Source organism: Pygocentrus nattereri, chromosome 17, assembly GCF_015220715.1.
Source record: "Pygocentrus nattereri isolate fPygNat1 chromosome 17, fPygNat1.pri, whole genome shotgun sequence".
Classification (NCBI taxonomy): domain Eukaryota; kingdom Metazoa; phylum Chordata; class Actinopteri; order Characiformes; family Serrasalmidae; genus Pygocentrus; species Pygocentrus nattereri.
In genome coordinates, this window is record NC_051227.1 from 23,142,113 (window position 1) to 23,162,778 (window position 20,666).

At 39.5% G+C, this 20,666-nt stretch overlaps 1 protein-coding gene across 2 annotated transcripts in view; it reads right to left on the reverse strand.

The window, feature by feature from the left end:
• trim3a (tripartite motif containing 3a) overlaps positions 1 to 19,444 on the reverse strand; it is a 54,526-nt gene extending 35,082 nt beyond the window's left edge. For both annotated transcript variants that reach the window (XM_017708602.2, XM_017708600.2), the window contains exon 1: positions 19,071 to 19,444. The gene's annotated coding sequence lies outside the window, so the exon portion shown is untranslated. The remainder of the gene's footprint in view (positions 1 to 19,070) is intronic.
• Between the last annotated feature and the right edge of the window lie 1,222 nt (positions 19,445 to 20,666).

Sequence of the window (20,666 nt, forward strand, 5' to 3'; positions counted from 1 at the left end):
CATCCATCCGTCAGCATTTCTTAAATCCATCCATCCGTCAGCATTTAAATCCATTTATCCTTCCATCCATCAGCATTTCTTAACTCCATCCATCCATCCATCAGCATTTCTTAACTCCATCCATACATCCATCCGTCAGCATTTCTTAAATCCATCCATCCGTCAGCATTTCTTAAATCCATCCATCCGTCAGCATTTCTTAAATCCATCCATCCATCAGCATTCCTTAAATCCATCCATCTATCTGCATTTAAATCCATCCATCCTTCCATCTATCAGCATTTCTTAAATCCATCCATCCATCCATCCATCCATCCACCCATCCATCCATCAGCAGAATGGATTTAGAGTGAGTTTAGAATGGATTTCTAAACTCCTTCCATCAGTATTTCTTAACTCCATCCATCCATCCATCCATCCATCAGTATTTCTGAACTCCATCCATCTATCTGCATTTAACCCCATCCATACATCCATTAGCATTTGTTAAATCCATCTGTCGATCAGCATTTCTTAAATCTATCTTTAAGAAAAGTAGGACACTATGAAAATGAACTCTGTTGATGTTGGTATCTCCATCACAGTGGCCCCCCGAGATGCCCATCATTTAGAGGTTGTTTTCATAGATGTTCTAAAACACCATGCTCACTACAGCAGCTCTATATAAAGTTAACACTGCTGTTCTAGGTTGTTCTATTTTTTTTCACCTACACAGCTGAGAGGAAAAGGCCTCTTGTATCTGTGTGGGCGACACAGTTCTGAGAGAAGAACAGTTCCGAATGGAATGCATGTACTTAAAAGAACTCCAGACAGAGACAGAAAGTTCTTTAAATAACCATATCCATCAGGTCCATCATAGAGAAGACTCAAGCAACCACACAAAGAAGCATCTATGTATTGTAATGGTTCCTTGAATGTTCACAGTTCGATATATAATCAATGTATTTAAAGAACCCTTGAAGAACCAGAAGAACATAAAGGAAACAGCCTAATGGATAAAACCAGTTATACATGATTTAAAAAAAAAAAAAAAAAAAAAAAAAATTACCTCAGTGTTTTAATTATTTTCATGATGTTTGTTTAGGCTTTCATTTTTCCCTAATAAATTGTACTGAAATCGTTGAAAGACTTTATTTCAAAAGATTAATTTATTAGAATTTATTCCAGTTCAATTAAAGGGGGTTCCACCAAAATTTCACCAATCCATCAAATTTCTGCATTATTTAACAGTTAAATTATTGGGGGTGGTCTGATGTGAAAAGCTCCACTCTAGTAAAACTTTTTTCACAGTGGTGGTGATAGGAACCAGCCGTCTGAAGAGTTTAATGATTCAAAATCTATCAAAGAAAGCTATTACACAAATAAAAATGGTTATGACTATGCTGCATGGTGCCTGTGGCATTCTTTTGTGAAGGTTCTGTGATTATATTTTGAACTGAATTATAATTTTCTAAGTAAATTAATGGTGGAGAGGTACATGCAGAGCTGGTGGTTTTGGACAGTAAATAAAATGCCTATATTTGTGTTGTAGACATTATAACCCCTGGTTCCTATCACCATCACTGTAAAGACATCAGAGCCAGTAGGTTTCTCTACAGTGTACTACTTCACATCAAACCACTTTAAATTACTGTGTGTATATGTTACTGCATAAAAAAATCACTTTGAAATAAAAATCACACGGATGACATCACTTGACTTCCTTGTACTTATTTTCTGAGGACCTATGAAGAAAGTCCGCTGGTTGTTTTAGTTATCAGAAAATGTCTTATTTACTTCATGATTTTATATGAAGTTTTTAGCTGACGTCACTGGTGTGACCTCCTTTATTCTTGGGTAATTGTGAAAAAAATAGAACACAAATGGATTAAATTACATATTTTTGATATTCCAAGATTGACACGTGGTTTGATGCTCTGTAGCAGCCATTTTGTAAAATGCATGTTTCATTATTCATTTTTCATTATTAGTCTCTGGTGTCACCTTTCTTACATGGAACACCAATGACTATCGGTAACACCAGAAACTCCTATAAGCAGATTAAAAATTTGGATGTTTTGCTAGAATGAGCCATTAAGATGAGGCCTGCTATTCTCTCCAGCACTCATTCTCACACTGCTGATCAGCTTAATGACCCCCTGTGGTTAGAGCTCTGCTAAACTGTCTGGATCACAGGCCCACTCACAGTGAAAATGACATCATCGCTACACACTCTCAACCCAAACACTCGCGCCTTCTAAGCCACAGCACCGCCTGAACTACCAGCACCTCTTAAACTCTTCAGCCAAATGAGATTTCACACACAAGCTTGTTATTTAATTCTAGCTGCACAGGTGTGACAGAGAAGCTGACAGATGGCAGACGGAGTGCAGAATCACTTGTACAGTAAAGGAGCTTTTCAACCAATTAGATTCCACTCCATTTCATTCTGAAGTAAGGGTTCTTTCCACAGATCATTCTAGGGGTCTCGATGTACCACTGAGATGATAAGCACTACAAATCTGATGTTCTGCCACTGTTGTGTTATGAACTGGTCATAATACTCCATCTACATGCCTTGTGCTGTTTTCCCTGTAAACCTAATCAAACTAAATGGCTTTGGGGTTTTTTTTTAATTCATATTCTAAAATGTAAAAATAAAATTAAATTGTCCAAAATGATCAGTTATCAGACATTTCAGCACCTTAAAATCTATAAAATTCTCCAATGTTTCATATTGGTTGTAGATAATTTTAGATAAAAACCTCTGAGTCCAGAATTCTGTTAGATTTGTACTATAACAAATTCTTAATCTAGTCTTTCTGCACCATATACTGTATTTGTGTGAAAGCTCTGACACAGATTCATGCATCATGCACCCGTAATGGGGTCACACTTAACAGGGACTCTGGTCAAAATAAAAAACGTAACCATTGTTAGCTTGTTGGAAACAAGTTTGCTCACATCCTGAAGTGGGAGTAGTCTCTACAATGAGAATTGTCCAGCTTCAACCACCCTTCTGATGTATCCTATAGACAGGAGAAAGGTGCAATTTCTTTGGGGTGGATTTTTCAGGATGGGCTGTTTTGAAATGCTTTTTTGTTACTGCAAGGAAGCTATAGATCTTATTATAACCATACAACCATAGTTGCCACTACAATGTAGAGAACAGATGAGGAGGATGATAAGATAAAACCTAAAGCTGGCAAGGTTATCTGGAAACTTCCCTTTTTAAGATTGAGATCCTTATTAGTCCCACAATAGGGAGATTTCAGCTCTGCAATCTAACCCATCCATGCAGTGAAACGCCACATACACACTAGTGAAGACGCACACTTGCCCGAAAAGGTGGGCAGCCCTATTCGCAGCACAGTTGGGGGTTGGGTATCTTACTCAAGGGCACCTTAGTCACAGACTGTCGGTTCAGAGGATCGAACCAGCGACCTTCCAGTCACAGGGCTGATTCCCTTACCTCCAGCCCATGACTGCCCCCCAAAATAATTAAAACATTATTGTTTAAAACATGAATTAAGACATTTTAATCTCTTTTTTTTCTGAAAACATTACAAAAATGTCTGTGGTGACCATTTTATGCTGAATAAAGAACCTCTGTTTCACACTCTTTTTGTATTTGCTTATATTTATTAGCCTGTAGATCTGTAGCTGAGCCAACACTCAGGATTGGCTGACACCACAGGGATTCCCAGTGTCTTGTAGTAAGAGTGTACTGATGAATTAAAGCATGAAAACCATATAAAATTGCGAATTGTGTCAAATCAAGGAAGCAGGATACAGAAGATTGCAAAGGACGCACTGTTTTTCTGAAGTTTAATATGTAGACGCATTGCTTCTCAGCCAGCATTTAGTTTCCTGTTCAATTGCTGTGTAAGCATTTAAAACCACGATGAATGTGGGATGTTGAGGTGGATAAATATGATTTTCACTAAGTAAGAAGCCCTACTGCACTGCACTGCAGAAAACATGTAGCCTAGATGTAGAACACTGTGCTCCCTTATCCATAGCAGTTATCTAAACAACTGCTGACTGGGTGGGTGGACTCAGATTATTCTGCAGCATCTGCAACTCCAGCTTCTTTCCAGCAAATCACTGAACAAACATAAACGTCAAGCAAAAACAAAGTACAACTCATTTCACATTCAGCTCAACAGACCTTTTATTCTGCTTATAAATGACTTAAAAGCACACAGCCTACAATGAAGGAGGTAATTGTGATGGTATATAAAGATTTCTTGGCTTTATATAGAAGCTGTCCCTCAATCTTTTTCCACTAATAAGCTGTCATAATAAGAGCTCTCCCACCAGCATGGTGTTTAATCAGATTGCCACGCAGGCTAACATTCAGAGAAAACATCAGGCTGGGGGTAATCTTCCACAGACTAACTGCTCCATTATCCTCTACCGTGGGCTGTAAACACCCCATAGCCTGCCTACACCCCCTCTAACGAAGTCTGCCTGGGCTGATAGGGGCCCACAGATCACATCATTTGCATGAATTCTATTGTCCAGCCTTTAACTGCTTAGCAATAAAGTGTGTGACATATTGGCTGGTACTCAATCCTGACTGCACAGTCTGCATTTTTCTGTGATGATAAAAGCACAAAGGCAACATAATAAACAAAGCTTCCCATCTATCTGGATCATTTGCTATGTTGAAATCTGAATGTATCTTTCTCACAGCTCCTCAGAAGCGTTCGAGGCATGTGCACTGATTCATCTCATGCAGCCTAGCTGAACTCCACATGCTGAGCTTTATGTAAGCTGCATTTAGAGGCCAGCAATGTCCACAGAGACACAGCAGTCCACTCTGCAGTGACGCATACAAGCTGCTGCTTATTTAATATACCTGTATGACAACAAATTTGCAGTACTGTATTTTAAAATCATGCCAAATGATGTCAGAATTATTATCCACAACAGTACTCAATCTGCTGCTGAAATAGATTAAACATGTACAGGTCGGAATATTAACTTGTCAGTCGTCATGCATCGCTTGTGATTTAGTCTATATTGCTTTAGAATCTAGATGTAATGCCCCCAAAGCACTGCGTGAAGCATAATTCTATGGACTTTTCAAAATATCTGCATAATTAAATGGTTAAGATGTTAACAAAGTCATTCAGAATACTTTGGTGTAAATGCTCCTTTCTAGAGTATATAACTGTACTTTTTACGACTGTATTTAGTATTATTCTTATATTTTCTTTTTTTTCTATTTTTTTATTCTAAGATTATATTAAAATTATATTTTGCAATAATCAGTATTACACAGTAATGGGTAGTAATGGGCTGCAAGATGGCTGCTCCTGATTTTAAGTGTCCACTCTCTGCCTTTATTACAGTTTATGTTCTTATCCGGAAACTCATTTTCCTCCAAAGTTCAGTCTCAGAAGTTGGTCGAAAGTAATGCCAAACACATTCAGGGATGTTGAGGTCTGGACTCTGGGGTGGTCAGTGCATTGTTCTGAGAACACCAGCAGCTTCTCTGTTAGATTTGCAAATGCTCTTTTTTTGTCTGTTTCCCTTTCTCAGAATCAGCTTCTTGACAGTTACACATCCTTTCAGACTTCCTGACCAGAGAATAACTTCTTATAAACATACCTAATAGCTTACTTGACTGGAAATAAAATACAGGGATGGGCTCGGACTTTTGCACAGTACCATTTGTCACTGTCAGAAGCCACAAGCTTCCTTGAGATTACTTGATAACTAATGTGCTGTGAGGCAGTTGTGATGATTTTGGCATGCGTTTTACACCATGCTACTTGGTGCCATATAAGCTTGCATTACTTGTTAGCAACATTTAAAAAAATAATAAAAAAATAAATAAAGAAAAGGAAAAACTGGACATCAAAAACATCATCACTGATCAAAGGGACAAAATCTCATTCTATGATTGGGATTCAGGTTTGGGTCTGAGCTGAGCCTCACGTCGTAAATGGCTGGAGATGTCAAAGGTGACATATCAGCCACTAGGCCAGTGAGTGTCCAATCCAGGTGAGTAAGTCAGTGGGCACTGGCATTTCAGTATTTCAAAGATAAATGACTCCAGCAGAGAAAGCAAGTCTTTCAGCAGCAATTATATCACGTCTCTAAGCAACTGAGCTCTCTCTCTGTTCTTCAAGCTGAAAAAAAAGAAAACATGGTGATTGTGATCAGCTTTAATGTACAATGGATGCAAAGCCAGGGAACATGGAGAGAGAGGAACTGAGACTGAGTGAGAACAAGTCCAAAATGAATGCATTAATATAGCACAACTGAGCAAAATCATAGTGTGTAAATCATTAAACCTGCTTTCTACAGAAGAACGCATTCACATTCCTAATGTATGTTCATGTCAGTGAGCGGGAATGGCCTCACTCAGTCGATGAGCTGCTCCGCTGACCAACAGTCATCAGTCAGTAGCACTAATGCCAACCAGTCAACACTCAGTAACAGTAATGCCAATCAATCAGTACTCAGTATCAGTAATGCCAGCCAATCAGCACTCAGTAACAGTAATGTACTAAACAGAAAACAGTTAGCAATCAACAGCAGTAATGCCCACCAGTCAATAGCAGTAATGCCAACCAATCAGCAGTCAGCAGCAGTAAGGCCAGCAGTAATATATATTTATATTCAAATGGATAAACTTTATTGTTTTTTGCAAATATTCACTCACTTTGAATTTGATGCCTGCAACACGTTCCAAATAAGTTAGGACAGTGGCATGTTTAGCACTGTGTTACATCACCTTTCCTTTTAACAACACTCAATAAACGTTTGGGAACTGAGGACAGTAATTGTTGAAGCTTTGTAGGTGGAATTCTTTCCCATTCTTGCTTGATGTACAACTTCAGTTGCTCAACAGTCCGGGGACTCCGTTGTCGTATTTTGCGCTTCATAATGTGCCACACATTTTCAATGGGAGACAGGTCTGGACTGCAGGCAGGCCAGTTGAGTACCTACACTCTTAACATGAAGCCATGCTGTTGTAACACGTGCAGAAAGTGGCTTGGCATTGTCTTGCTGAAATAAGCAGGACGTCCCTTAAAAAGGCGATGCTTGGATGGCAGCATATGTTGCTCCAACACCTGTATGTACCTTTCAGCATTAATGGTGCCTTCACAGATGTGCAAGTTACCCATGTCATGGGCACTAACACCCCCCCACACCATCAGAGATGCTGGCTTTTGAACTTTGCGCTGATAACAATCCGGACAGTCCTTTTCCTCTTTGGCCCAGAGGACATGACGTCCATGATTTCTAAAAACAATTTGAAATGTGGACTCGTCAGACCACAGGACACTTTTCCACTCTGCGTCAGTCCATCTCAGATGAACTCAAGCCCAGAGAAGCCGGCGGCGTTTCTGGGTGGTGTTGATATATGCCTTTCGCTTTGCATTAAGGAGTTTTAACTTGCACTTGTAGATGGAGCGACGAACTGTGTTCACTGACAGTGGTCTTCTGAAGTGTTCCTGAGCCCATGTGGTTAATATCCATTACAGAATGATGTCGGTTTTTAATGCAGTGCCGCCTGAGGGATCGAAGGTCACGGGCATTCAATGCTGGTTTTCTGCCTTGCCGCTTACTTGCAGGGATTTCTCCAGATTCTCTGAATCTTTTGATGATATTATGGACTGTAGATGATGAAATCCCTAAATTCCTTGCAATTACACGTTGAGAAATGTTGATCTTAAACTGTTGGACACGCAGTTGTTCACAAAATGGTGAACCTCACCCTTTCTTTGCTTGTGAACGACTGAGCCTTTCAGTGATGCTCCCTTTATACCCAATCATGACACTCACCTGTTTCCAATTAACCTGCTCACCTTTGGAATGTTCCAAACAGGTGTTTTTTGAGCATTCCTCAACTTCCCCAGTCTTTTGTTGCCCCTGTCCCAACTTCTTTGGAATGTGTTGCAGGCATCAAAGTAAAAATGAGTGAATATTTGCAAAAAACAATAAAGTTTATCTGTTTGAACATTAAATATCTTGACTTTGTAGTGTATTCAATTGAATATAGGTTGAAAAGGATTTGCAAATCATCGAATTCTGTTTTTATTTATGTTTTACACCACGCCCAACTTCACTGGAATTGAGGTTGTATGTTTTCTTTGCTTTTTAGTGAAATACACCCTTCTACTTTCTAAAATTAAAAGAAAGTCCTGGACAAATGGTTAAAAACTATTTTAACTTTTCGTTTTTAGCTCTTTAGCACCATTCACCACCCTGTCATTGAGGACCTCCCTCTGCCATTCTCCAGGCATGTTTTAGATAGAACATGAGAAATAGAAAGTGCCAGGCTCCTCTTAAACTGGCTCTGGCACGGCAACAGATAAGATAAGAGTGGATGACCAAAAGATCATGGGATTAAAATTTAATGAAGACAAATATGTGTGGAATTTCTATAGAAAATATATAGAGAGATGATAAAGATTCATGCTGCTTGACTGTATACATTGCAAATTCTAAATTTAGAATGTAAGGTGAATAACAATCTGTCGTGCTGACATAGTTTCTGAACATATGGTCTGTGAATTGTAAAGATAATCTATCTATCCATCCATCCATCCATCCATCCATCCATCCATCCATCCATCCATCTATCTATCTATCTATCTATCCATCCATCTATCCATCTATATAAATTTCAAAACAGGAAAGTAATCCAAAAAAAGTGAATGCCTGGTCAAATGAAAGAAAATGAATGAAAGCCCAGTCTGCTATTTTGTTTTGACGCAAACGATAAAAGGAAGACAAAGTAATGCTGTATCTTTCTAGTCTCCTCTCCTGTGAACGGATAAATTAGGTTTCCTCCTAGTCTGCACTGCCGTGAGTGCTGGCATGCTGCTGTGGCCTCGATAGCCAGTCCAACAGGAGGTGCTTGGCTTCATTTCAGCCTATTTATTATCACTCACGCTCATCTCTGGTCCACCTCAGAGCTCTGTTGTCCTTAAAAGCAGACGGGTGCATTTGTTACTGCTTGTTAATTCCAGGCTCTTCCACCAAGTCCTGCTGTTTACAGAACAATTATTCATGGGCATCTTATCAATCATACTGTACTGTATAACAAGGCTGCAATGTGCACAAAATGTTGATCAAAAGCATAATTTGGCTGCGGTATAGAGTCAAACAAATTAATTAATGCATTCAGTTAGGGACACACGATATGCTGTTTACTAATCCTTATTGTGAGACTGACTTCTGCATTACTGATATTGCCGAAGGCTGCAATATGAAAATGAGCTCTCTAACCAATCACAGCATTCTTATACTTTGAGCATCCTGACCAAACAGGGCTGGTGAGTATTTATGTGGGTGTTTACATTAATCAAGGTATTCATGCAACCCAGGGGTCAGCAATCTGATCTGAAAAAGACTGAGATGGCTGCAATTTTTTTTTATTCCAGCCATGCAGGAGCACCTTATTCAACTGTTTGAAAACTGAGACCAACCGATTAGACAAGTGGGCTCAGGTGTGCTTCTCCTTGATTGGAAAGCAAAAAAATTACAGCAATTACAGTGTATAAGACCTGTGGCCCCTATGTAATCCAAATAAAGTCTGTTATTTTGGTCCAAATATTGCAGGGCAACCTTTAAAAATCTCATATGCACCAAGCCATTTTAAATACATTGCAAGACACGATGGTATCACAATATGCAGCAGCACTAACATTTTGTCCATACCATACAAGACGACACTGTAAAAGTTTAGCCTGCTGTCTATGATACAGCTGGAAAAGTAAGTCAATTTTGAGTTATTGGACTTTAAAATAATAAGTTAACAGGACAACAATGTGCTTTTTATAGTCTATTAAATAATTACTCAAAGTTTTAAAAACCTATTCTTAAGTAAAATGTCCAATTGTACAGTGTAGTAGAACAAAGTGTGCACTGGCACTCAAAAAGGTCAGTATCTAAGTCTGTCAGTAAGTCAGTCAGTCAATCAGTCAATAAGTGAGCAAGTCAGTCATTCACATTTAGCAGGCTGAAGATCCTCCACAAGGGGTCGCCATTTGCAGACAATTAGCTTTGGGAGCTTCGTAAGAGCAATGCTTTCCATGAACGTCATAGTATCTGTGTTGTAATGATTACTGATATACTGATGTAAGAAAAACAACATTTTAACATTATTTTGTGATGAGGCAGCGTCGTAGACGTTTTTACACACGAGCGTCGCTGCACTTGAGAGTGGTCCACCGGCCAAAAATACCAGCTCTGTGATCAGAAACTGACCATTGATGAAGAGCTAGAGAAAAGATATTGCCAACTGTGCATCAACGGATGATCTTAAGTTTCTAAGTGTACACCAGCAATGTGGGGCTACAAAGGAAGGGTTTCTCTGCCTGATACCATGACCATCAGTGCCATCCTAACAATTTCTGGTTAACAGTGGTCCTGTGGTCAGAAACTGACCAAAGATGAATGGGGTAGAGGGCAGACAGCAACAACAGTTTAAGTGACATAAAAGCATGCATGTCATTTTTGTGCTGCCTCTTCCTCCATTATTTCAAACTCAAAAATAATTAAAAGGTTTAGTTCACCAAATAAGTGAACGGACAAGACAGTGAATTTCAAGTCACGATTCAATTAATATCAATCAATCTAACAATTGATGAACATTAAACAATGCTGCTAACTAGGAGAAAGCAGTTGGTTAGCATTAGCTTAGCTAGCATGATAACAGTTCTGCTTACCTAAATAAAGTTAAGTGATACTTTTTTGATCCCACAAACGGGGAAACAGGGCCAGTTCCCTAACCTCCAGGACACGACTGCCCCAAAAGCACCGACATTTGAGGAAGTCAAGTCATTAAACCTGAGCAGGCCACAGACCAAAATTGCACCACACACTACAGTACAGGATTGTTTCTGACGATGTGGAGCTCTGCTGAAGCAAGGTTTGATAAGAAATGCTAATGTCCAATAAAGCAGAAGTCCAGTGCCTGGTGGACTGACCGAAAGCCAAAACTGAGTTTCTTCTGTGGTGTTTGGGGCAGTTGCATGTTGGCTAAGCTAACAAGAGCTTAGTGAGATGGCCAAACATGCCTCACACCAAAACACAGGCTTGGTTCCAGCTAACTAATGCTAAATTGAGACCGTTTAGAGAATATTTGTGTAATATAAGTGTAAAGTCGAGGAACTTGTATAAACGTCGAAACTGAACCCGTTCTGTGGTGACGCCGCTGAGCTGCTATCCTGCATAGTTTTTCTGTTTTCTTAGCTCAAAATTTTCCAATCTTTTATTCAGCACCATTTATTGCCAAACTTGTAAATTATGGAAAAATTAGGTGGAATGTTTTTATTTGGCCAATGTGGAATAGAAAATTGAGACGTCGTGATTTTTAAATACTGCTGTATACCTTATTAATGTTATAACACCTAATCTGCATATTTGGACATCTGAATGCTGCAAACTATATGCAGTGGCATGGTGCATGAATATGCAGAGTTTTTATTTCAAATAGACACAGGCTTATATATAGGCCTAACTGTAGAAGCATGAAAGGAGAGAAACTCTCAGAATCTGACAAGAAAATTACAAAAATGATGGATAGTAATCTGAGCTGATGCCCAGCAAAATCTGTGTGTTACATGTTACGGCAAGCACAGTTCCAAGTGCACACCCGAAAACACAGTACATTTCTGCAAGGTCAAAATATTCCACTCTACTGGGCATCGCCCAGATTCTGCTGTCGACTCAGAGAGCGTCATGCTGCACCAGCTGCCACTTAAAGAGGCACTCATCGATTTACCTGCAGCAGGCCTGTCACACGCCTTTTCTGATTTCCACATGCCTGAGTTGGATTTAATGTACAAGGCATACTAATTATTCAGCCTGACTAAAGGATTCACTCTGCTGCCTCTCAGCCTCATGTGATGATGATTAATAACAGAGCACAACCACAGAGGCCGAGCGACTCCAGCACATGTGCCCTTGAACTACGGGTTAGGTTTAATTAAACCACCGAGGAACCATTGCAACACCTTCACTTCAATTAAAGTGCAACTTTAAAGATATTTCAAGGGTTCTTTAGTGAATAAAATGGTTCTATATAGAACCATGAATATTCAAAGAATCATATGCATGATTAATGGGTTCTTAGCATCATGAAATGGGAGAATGTGCTGAATATGGTTCTATATAATACCTTGGTAGATGGTTCTATATAAACCACTGAGGTACCATTGCAACACCTTAAATTCAATTAAAGAAAATGGCTCTTATTTTATTCGCATTATTACAATGTACTTCACATCATGAAATAGTTCTTCAGATTGATGGATAATGTGCTGTAGATCTATACAGAACCTGTCCGAAAAGTGTTCTATACAGCACCAAAAAGGGTTCTTCTATTCTAACAAGCTTGACTCTGTTGGACATTGTCCATCAATCTGAAGAACTCTTTCATTATGCGAAGAACCCTTAATCATGAAAATGGTTCTTTGAGTGTTCATGGTAGTATATAGAACCATTTTTTTACTAAAGAACTCTCAAAGAACCATTTTTAAGAGTAAAGCTTGACATTGAAACAAGAGAAGAATGCTTTTTGGTGCTGTATAGAGCCCTTTTCAAAAAGGTCCTATATATAAACACCTACTGGACATTCCCCATCAAGCTGAAGAAAGGTTTCTTTGGTTCTATATGGAACCATGAACACTCATTCTCTTTACTAAATAACCCTTGAAGAACCACTTTTTTAAAGAAGGTAGAAGAAAGGAAAAGACGTTCTGTACACTATATGCACTTATGCTGGCTCACGCTACACTTTCAGAAAAAAGGGCGTGAATCTGCCACTGGGGTGGTACCTTCAAGGGTACATCTCAGTACCTCTAGTCAGGGAACATAACTGAACCATAATCCATTGAAATGATGTTTGATTGACTCCACACCTCTTGTCTCGTCTCCAGGCATATTATTTTACTGTTCTGTTTTAAAACTTTGTTATGAAATGGTACAACTAGGTACTTTTCACCTGGGAAAAACCTATGGAAGTTACATAAAACCACTGTTGTACCTTTGAGGGAACATTTACGCTGTTTGTATTTTGACGAATGAAAAATGCACCTGCGCAAAACCTTTATTTCTAACAGTGTAGGGTTGGTCAATATGATATACATTGTTCTTCTAATAAATTACATCACAATATGTCAGATATCATCAGCACAAAAAGATTTCTGATTGACTGCATGAATCATTAAGGAACAAGCTAAATTAGTCCGGTTTAACTGGATTTAGTGTACTGGAATTTGATGTGTGTGAAACACAATAAAAATCACTGCATTCATATTTTTATAATATTTTTCAGATGTGGCACAACTGGAACCTTTTTCTGTTCCGATCTATATCTTTTCTGACATCTGATATTGTTACTTACCATGCACCATGAAAATGTATTGAAGTATTGTGATGTTATATCTTTGCAAAATTGCCAAAATTATTCTTTGCTTCTACTAATTTCTCTGCTGTTCATGCTTTACACAGTAAAGACGCAGCAGGGCAGGTAAACATGTGTGTTTCCCAACAGGCTCATGGGTGTAAAAATGTGATCAGTGTGGAGCTTTAAACTTACATAAACTCGATTGTGCTCATGCTTTGAACTCGGCTCATTAAAAAGCTTCGCTCCACAAGTGGCTTTTGTTTGCCACTGTTCTTTCACTGTTTCTTTCTTGTCACTGTTTCGCACCCTTTGTTTTCATTGGCTGTTGCAGGAAACTGTTCGGATTGAGTTCTTGATCTGTTTGAAATCGGTTTGAAATCTGGTCTGGTTGAAAAAAAAAAAAAAATCAAGCGTTTGATAAACTCCAACTGGTCTGAAACATGATCGGGGAACCAAAAATCTGAGCCAGTTCTCTCTCCAACTGTGGAGTGAGCTAAAAATCTGCAAACTAGAACCAACTAGCATAGACTCAGCCAGACTGAGAATCGGGGCTAAAACAGAGTCATGTAGGATAACCCCGGCTTTAGAAAACTAATGGAAGAGATAACACTGAGCTACTAGTAGTGCTACCTAAAGCCGAATATCAATTTCCTCTAGAACGGTGATGAAGATTGTACTTTTCTTTAAAGGATGTGCTTTAAACATTCTTAAAAGGATCTTTAGCTAACCAAAAGTGGTTTGATGGCATCACTCCAAAGAATCATTTTGGGAACCGAGTATAAACCAAGGTCAGCTCATGTACACCTTTCTTAGGCTTGTCAGATCAGCCTCCCTCTGCTACCTCTACAGCTGTTCAGTACTGCTGAATATCAGCCACCAGATAACAGTTTACATCACAGCTCCTCTCACCATGCAGCATCAGAGCTACAGGGTCTGCAGATTAAAGTCACCGTGAACATGGTGAACATGGCTGCCATTTCTGCTTATCATGAACATGTGAGATTATGTGTAAATGTTTTAATAATTTTCTTTAAAGTAAAGCTGAAAGATTTAGACTTTCCAAGAGTTTGTTTTAAATAAAATTGTATTTATTCTAAACAGGATGTCCTACATTTTCATGTCAATACCAAAACACAAAGGTTTTTAGTTAGGGTTTTAGAGCAGGAAGTGAGACTGCATCCCTGTCCCTCATGGCCACATGATGAGCAGATCTCACTGTTTTGAAGTAAATGTGCCCCAAAGTCTGAAAATCATTGTAGAACATTAAGAACTGTCACTAAAGAAAATATATTTTTTGCAGTTATGTAAACTTTTTTTCTGTTTTAATGAAAAACAGTATGATTTCATGTGTGTACAAGTGTTCAAAGCTACACTATATTGCCAAAAGTATTCACTCACTCATTCAAATCACTGAATTCATGTGTTCCAATCACTTCCATGGCCACAGGTGTATAAAACCAAGCCCCTAGGCCTGCACACTGCTTATACAAACATTAGTGAAACATCGCTCTCAGGAGCTCAGTGAATTCCAGCGTGGTACTGTGATAGGACGCCACCTGTGCAACAAGTCAAGTCATGAAATTTCCTCGCTAGAACTCCACACTTCATGTGGCTTTCAGATTAGCTCAAGAACAGTGTAGAGAGCTTCATGGAATCGGTTTCCATGGCCAAGCAGCTGCATCCAAGCCTTGCATCAGAAGGGTGCTTGTCTGACTGCATTGTGCCAAGTGTAAAGTTTGGTGGAGGGGGGATTATGGTGTGGGCTGTTTTTCAGGAGTTGGGCTCGGCCCCTTAGTTCCAGTGAAAGGAGCTCTTAATGCTACAGCAGACTAACACATTTTGGACAATTTCATGCTCCTAACTTTGTGGGAACACTTGGGGATGGCCCCTTCCTGTTCCAACATGACTGTGCACTAGTGCACAAAGCAAGGTCCATAAAGACATAGATGAGTGTGTTTGGTCTGGAAGAACTTGACTGGCCTGCACAGAGCCCTGAGCTCAACCTGATAGAACACCTTTTGGATGAATTAGAGCGGAGACTGAGAGCCAGGCCTTGTCGTCCAACATCAGTGTCTGACCTCTCAAATGTGCTTCTGGAAGAATGGTCAGAAATTCCCATAAACACACTCCTAAACCTTGTGGAAAGCCTTTCCAGAACAGGTGAAGCTGTTAGAGCTGCAAAGGGTGGGCCGACATCATATTAAACCCTATGGATTAAGAATGGGATGTCACTCAATTTCATATGAGTGAATACTTTTGGCAATATAGTGTATGTTTACTAGTCATGTACTGGCTAGCGATTTTAACTCATGCTCAGACTCAATTGCCACTAATGAAACAGTCAGTAGCGAAACATTTGGTTAAATTTCAGTAGTAGTTTCAAGAAATGAAAATGTTCCATCATTTCTTTTAATAAAATAAACATGGGTTTATTTACAGGGTTAACAGTAACAGGGTTACTCTAAGCAAAAGGATTTTAGTTGGAAGTCCAAAATGCATTTTCAACTTTGAAACAGTTTGATAAAATAATCCATATATGTAAAATGAGCTCTGTTTTGATTGGCTGCCCTGTATCCTGCCTCTTTCAAAAAACAGCCCAGGCTGAAACACTCTTTGTAACTTCACATATATAAAATATAAAATACACACACATATATAAAATTTCTTGTTGAACGACTGTTTCAAGATTGTATTCTTAAGCATCAAACAGATGAGTTCTTTGTCTATTTTATCAACAGAAACAGGGATTCTCATCCGTCAAGGTACAATTTAGCACATTAGATACAGGTCATTTCTGTTCATTCAGAGGCTGATGCTGGAGTATAGTCACAATCTTGATAGCATCAAAAAGTTGACTGATTTCTTTGCAACAGCGACTTGGGTCTCACCTTGTACATTTTCCTGGTTCTATAAAGTCAACGTGTCCTTCCCTCATGCTGCGAGTTCCACATACTAATGCTTGTGCTGGTCAGTTTACGGTTATGCTTGCCTACTGAAGGCTACTTTGGCTTCATCCTGGGTCGCAGGTCTAAGCTTTACGCTTCCCTCCCCAACATATCTGACAGCATAAATAGCACAGAGAACTAAATACATCCTAACTGTGGTTCTATGAAAACTGGCAGAGCTGATTTGTACAGCAGTTTAGCTTCACCCATTCACAATGAAGTTATAAAGTGTTTCAGCCCATGATGCTTTTTGAACAAAGCACAATACAGTGCAGCCAATCAGAGCAGAGCTTACTGGTCTTAAAGGCATAGTAACAAAAACAGCTTGTTTTTTTAAAGAGAGGTTGTAAAATGATCATGTACAACCAAATGACATATCTGTACATAAAACTAATCTAACATTATAAGTGGATCTCAGGTAGGAAAAATACAATGATGCAGGATGTGAGCCCTTTAATTTGATGCATCACCAAAGGTTTCATTAAGTTTGCTGTATTATCAGCCTGACCCATTACCAGTTTAAAGCATGTGGTATTCTTATCATCTAGTTCAGCTGTGCTCTACATGTGCTCCATCACAAGGAGCCAACTAGAGGTCATTAAATTGACCTATTCTTGTGTTGAACAATAGTGTCTGTGCCAATAATCTCCTGTTAGTGATACAATGATTTTATAAAAATGTGTTACGCAAACTGATTAAACACATTTTCAGAAATATCCCTTATAATGTTGTGTTTTTTGTCTGAAGTTTATAAAATGGGCACTAGAATTTTTACCCATTGTAATATTTAGTGCCTCCTAGGCTCTGATCCCAACCTCAGTTACCTAGTAAAAGACCTTTTCCATGTAAAATGTTGTCAGACCAGAATTCATATGAGTGAGGTCAGGTACACTGTTAGAAATAAAGGTTCTGTGCAGGTACATTTTTGTTCATCAAGGTACAAACAATGTAAATGTTCCATCAAAGGTACAACAGCGGTTTTAAGGTCTAATTGTGTACCTTAAATATGTTTTTTTCCCAGTGGAAAAGTACACACTGGTACCTTTTCATAACCTAATGTTTTAAAACAGAACAATAAAATAAAAGCCTTGAGAGGAGACAAGAGGTGTGGAGTCAATACAACATAATTTCAATGGATTATGGTGTAATTATGTTCCCTGACTAAAGGTACTGGGATGTATCCTTGAGGGAACCACCCCAGTGACAAGAGGCGTTCTGTCCCAGTGACAGTTTAGTATTGTTTTTTCTGAGACTGTGAAGTACAGAAAAGTTTGGGTACCTCTGGTGAAGATAAAAGCTTTTAATTTTCTAAGTGAATTAAGTTACATATCCTCTACAGAGAGCACACATTTTAAAACACATGTACCATTTGCTTTATTTTATTTAACATATTTGAGGAAAAAAAATGTGGCCTGTACTGATTTTATGGCCCGTTTTATGTTTTGTTTCCACACAAAAAAATAAATAAATAAAAATAAAAACATTGTGCACTAACTTTTATAGAAAATATAAGTGTGTTCCCTTTAAAGACATTTTTTAATATATATAATTTGACTTCAGAAAATCAATAAAACACTTACTTTGACCCGGGGTGTTCAAACCTCTGTTCAACTCTGTGATAGCGATAAAACAGTGAGAGGCTCAAAACTTAAGCCACGAAACTTCATCAAATAGCTGTATAAAGACAGTCAAAATCCATTGATGGTTGAATCTTAATTAAATCTGAACTGCTATGTAAACTTCCCTTGAGTGGCCTGACAAAACCAAGTAACAAGCAAAGAAAGGCAGGATGAAAAATGCCAGGCCACCCTTTCTTTTCACAAACTGGAAAAAAAAAACCAGAAGAATGAAGACAGTGAATTGAGCTGCTTTCATTCTCCATTGAAGATGACAGGACACACAGCTTATGACATTTTTTATCACTCCGCTCTAATACAATAACACTGTTTAAGGAACAGCTGAGCATTTGCTAGAAACCCCCCCCCAATTGGTGCCAGCTGTTTCCAGGCTGGTGAAGGGAGATCAAGCCCACTCACAGGGCCACAATACAATATTAATACTTGTGCTGGTCGGTTTAACATTAGGAATGAGGCTTTTAGACGGATTTTGTATATACTTTGACCTTTTAGCAGCCAATGCACATAGAAATCTAACACCAGGTCTAGCCCTGCTGGGTTTTTCTAACTGCAGCCTGCTTGTTGGTGCAGTTGAAGACTGCTCTTCCTCTGACAGGGCAGAGAGATCTGGACTAAAGAGGCTGGCATCCCCAAACCACAGCTATAGTGCATCAAAGTGGAGATGGAGGACCTGTGCACAGCCTATGTTTTGAAATAACATAAAAAGATAAGCACCCCTTCCTGTCAAAAACACAGGGAGACCAGCTGAGAGGCCTCATTTACAACGAGGCTGAAGTTGGATTCCTATTCCCCAGCTTGTTGTTGGAATTTTCCACCTTAAATGGTGCAGCAGCTGACGAGTCAGAATATAACTGCTGCACCATTTAAGGTGGAACGGGAGAACTCCAACAAGAAGCTGGCGAAAAAGAGGACCTCAGCTGTGGACATTTACAACACTTAACGGTGCCAAAACAAGGCTTTATCTGTATCCTGGCCGCTCCAACACAAACGTCAGACGACATACACTGAATTATTCATCCTCTTCCCTCAAAGAATGAGAGGAATACATTACGCATTCAGCCACGAAGACCGAGACGGTTAAATTGACATGAAGCAGCGTGGAAAACGGTGAAGAAACACTGAACTCACTTGAATTTCTGTCAGGAATTAAAGTATCGTCAACATCCCCAAAAGGACTGAGTCGTATCCGCTTATTATAAATCCTACACGAAGGAAAACAAAGGCGGTTTTCTGTGATAAACGGTAATCCTTTCTCTCTCTATGGGAGACACTGGGAGGAAACAGTTGACCGAGAATGAGGGAGGGGCGATGGGCGTGGCCACACTCAACTTGCCGAATGATTGGCTAGAGGAGCGCTGGGAGGAGTTACACACCCCAATAGCATGAGTGGGTTTTGAATAAGGAAAATCAGAGTCAGGGCTTTTTTTTCTGGAGGCCACTGCAGAGGCATGGACCTGAATCCAACGCCCTGTCTTTCACTTTTATGGGCTTATTTCACTGCTGATTAGCTAAATATCAAGTCCTTAACATCAAACCTGTTTTCTGTTTGTGTTTTTTTTTCATGTATTTATTGCCTACATGTAAACTAGATATGTAGCCATTGTCGCAATTCCTGAGATGCACATTTAGATATTTAGACATGGGCACATATTTAGTAAGACATGAGTAAAATGCAACCATCCAAAGCACCAAATTAAATGAGCCCTATTAAACACAATCTTCTGTTTATTATAATGCAGTTCAAAACCAATGTCTGTAATAGTCATTATCCACCGCATTCCTGCAGGGGTCTGGGAGCCAATGAGTCACTGCACTGGGTGGAGCAAGGATGGAGGGATGAAAGAGAAGAGAGAAAGTAAAGGGCGGACAGTCTAAGGGTCAGGCATTGTTTACAGTGTTGGATGGGGGAGGTAAAGACAGACATCTTTGGCTTTCAGCGAGAAGAAGGCGGTTGCTATGGAGACTGCATCCAGCCAGATGGCAAGAGCAGGCCGTCTCCCTCGGCCACGTCAGCAGATATTGCAAGAATGACACAGGCTGACCAGCAATGCACGCCTGCATACTGTCAATGTTTTTGGCCAGGGTGCCAGTGAAAGGGGACACTGCAGTACTATAACAGTTGATTGGAATTTGATGAATTTCAAACAATCTTTAGCCAGCATATACACAGCTTTAGATAATATACTGTACTGGAAATAAAGAAAGTGAATTCTTTCTTTGTGCCATGTTTACTTTAGTACATCTTAAATAATGATTGAACACACATTAATTTGCATGGGACATTTTTACATCAACAAATTCAAACTCACTGATCAAATGCAGTTGTTTTTTTACAGGATTAACAAGACATTCATTGTGTAGAAGCTACAGTGACCCACATATTTAACTATGAGAGTGCCTCTCCCTGGCCAACCCCCCCACCCATCCCCTCTCTCCCCACACCCTCCCTGCGGGACCCCCTGGTGGTCCCCGGCTGTCAGAGGGCTGCAAACCCATGTGCTAATGTGCAGCACTGGCCATGCCAGATCACACCACATTATCAGGGATCTGCAGGCGCTAACTCTCTCCTTGACTGAGCTCTGTATGTCTTGATCAAGGATAAGCTCTCATTTAACTCCCATTAAATTCAAGGGATGGGCAGGAAGTGAGGCAGATGATTAGGGAGCTGCTGGACTGACAAACTTCAGGTACCTGACCCTACAAAGGCAAAGAACAGTAACTTTG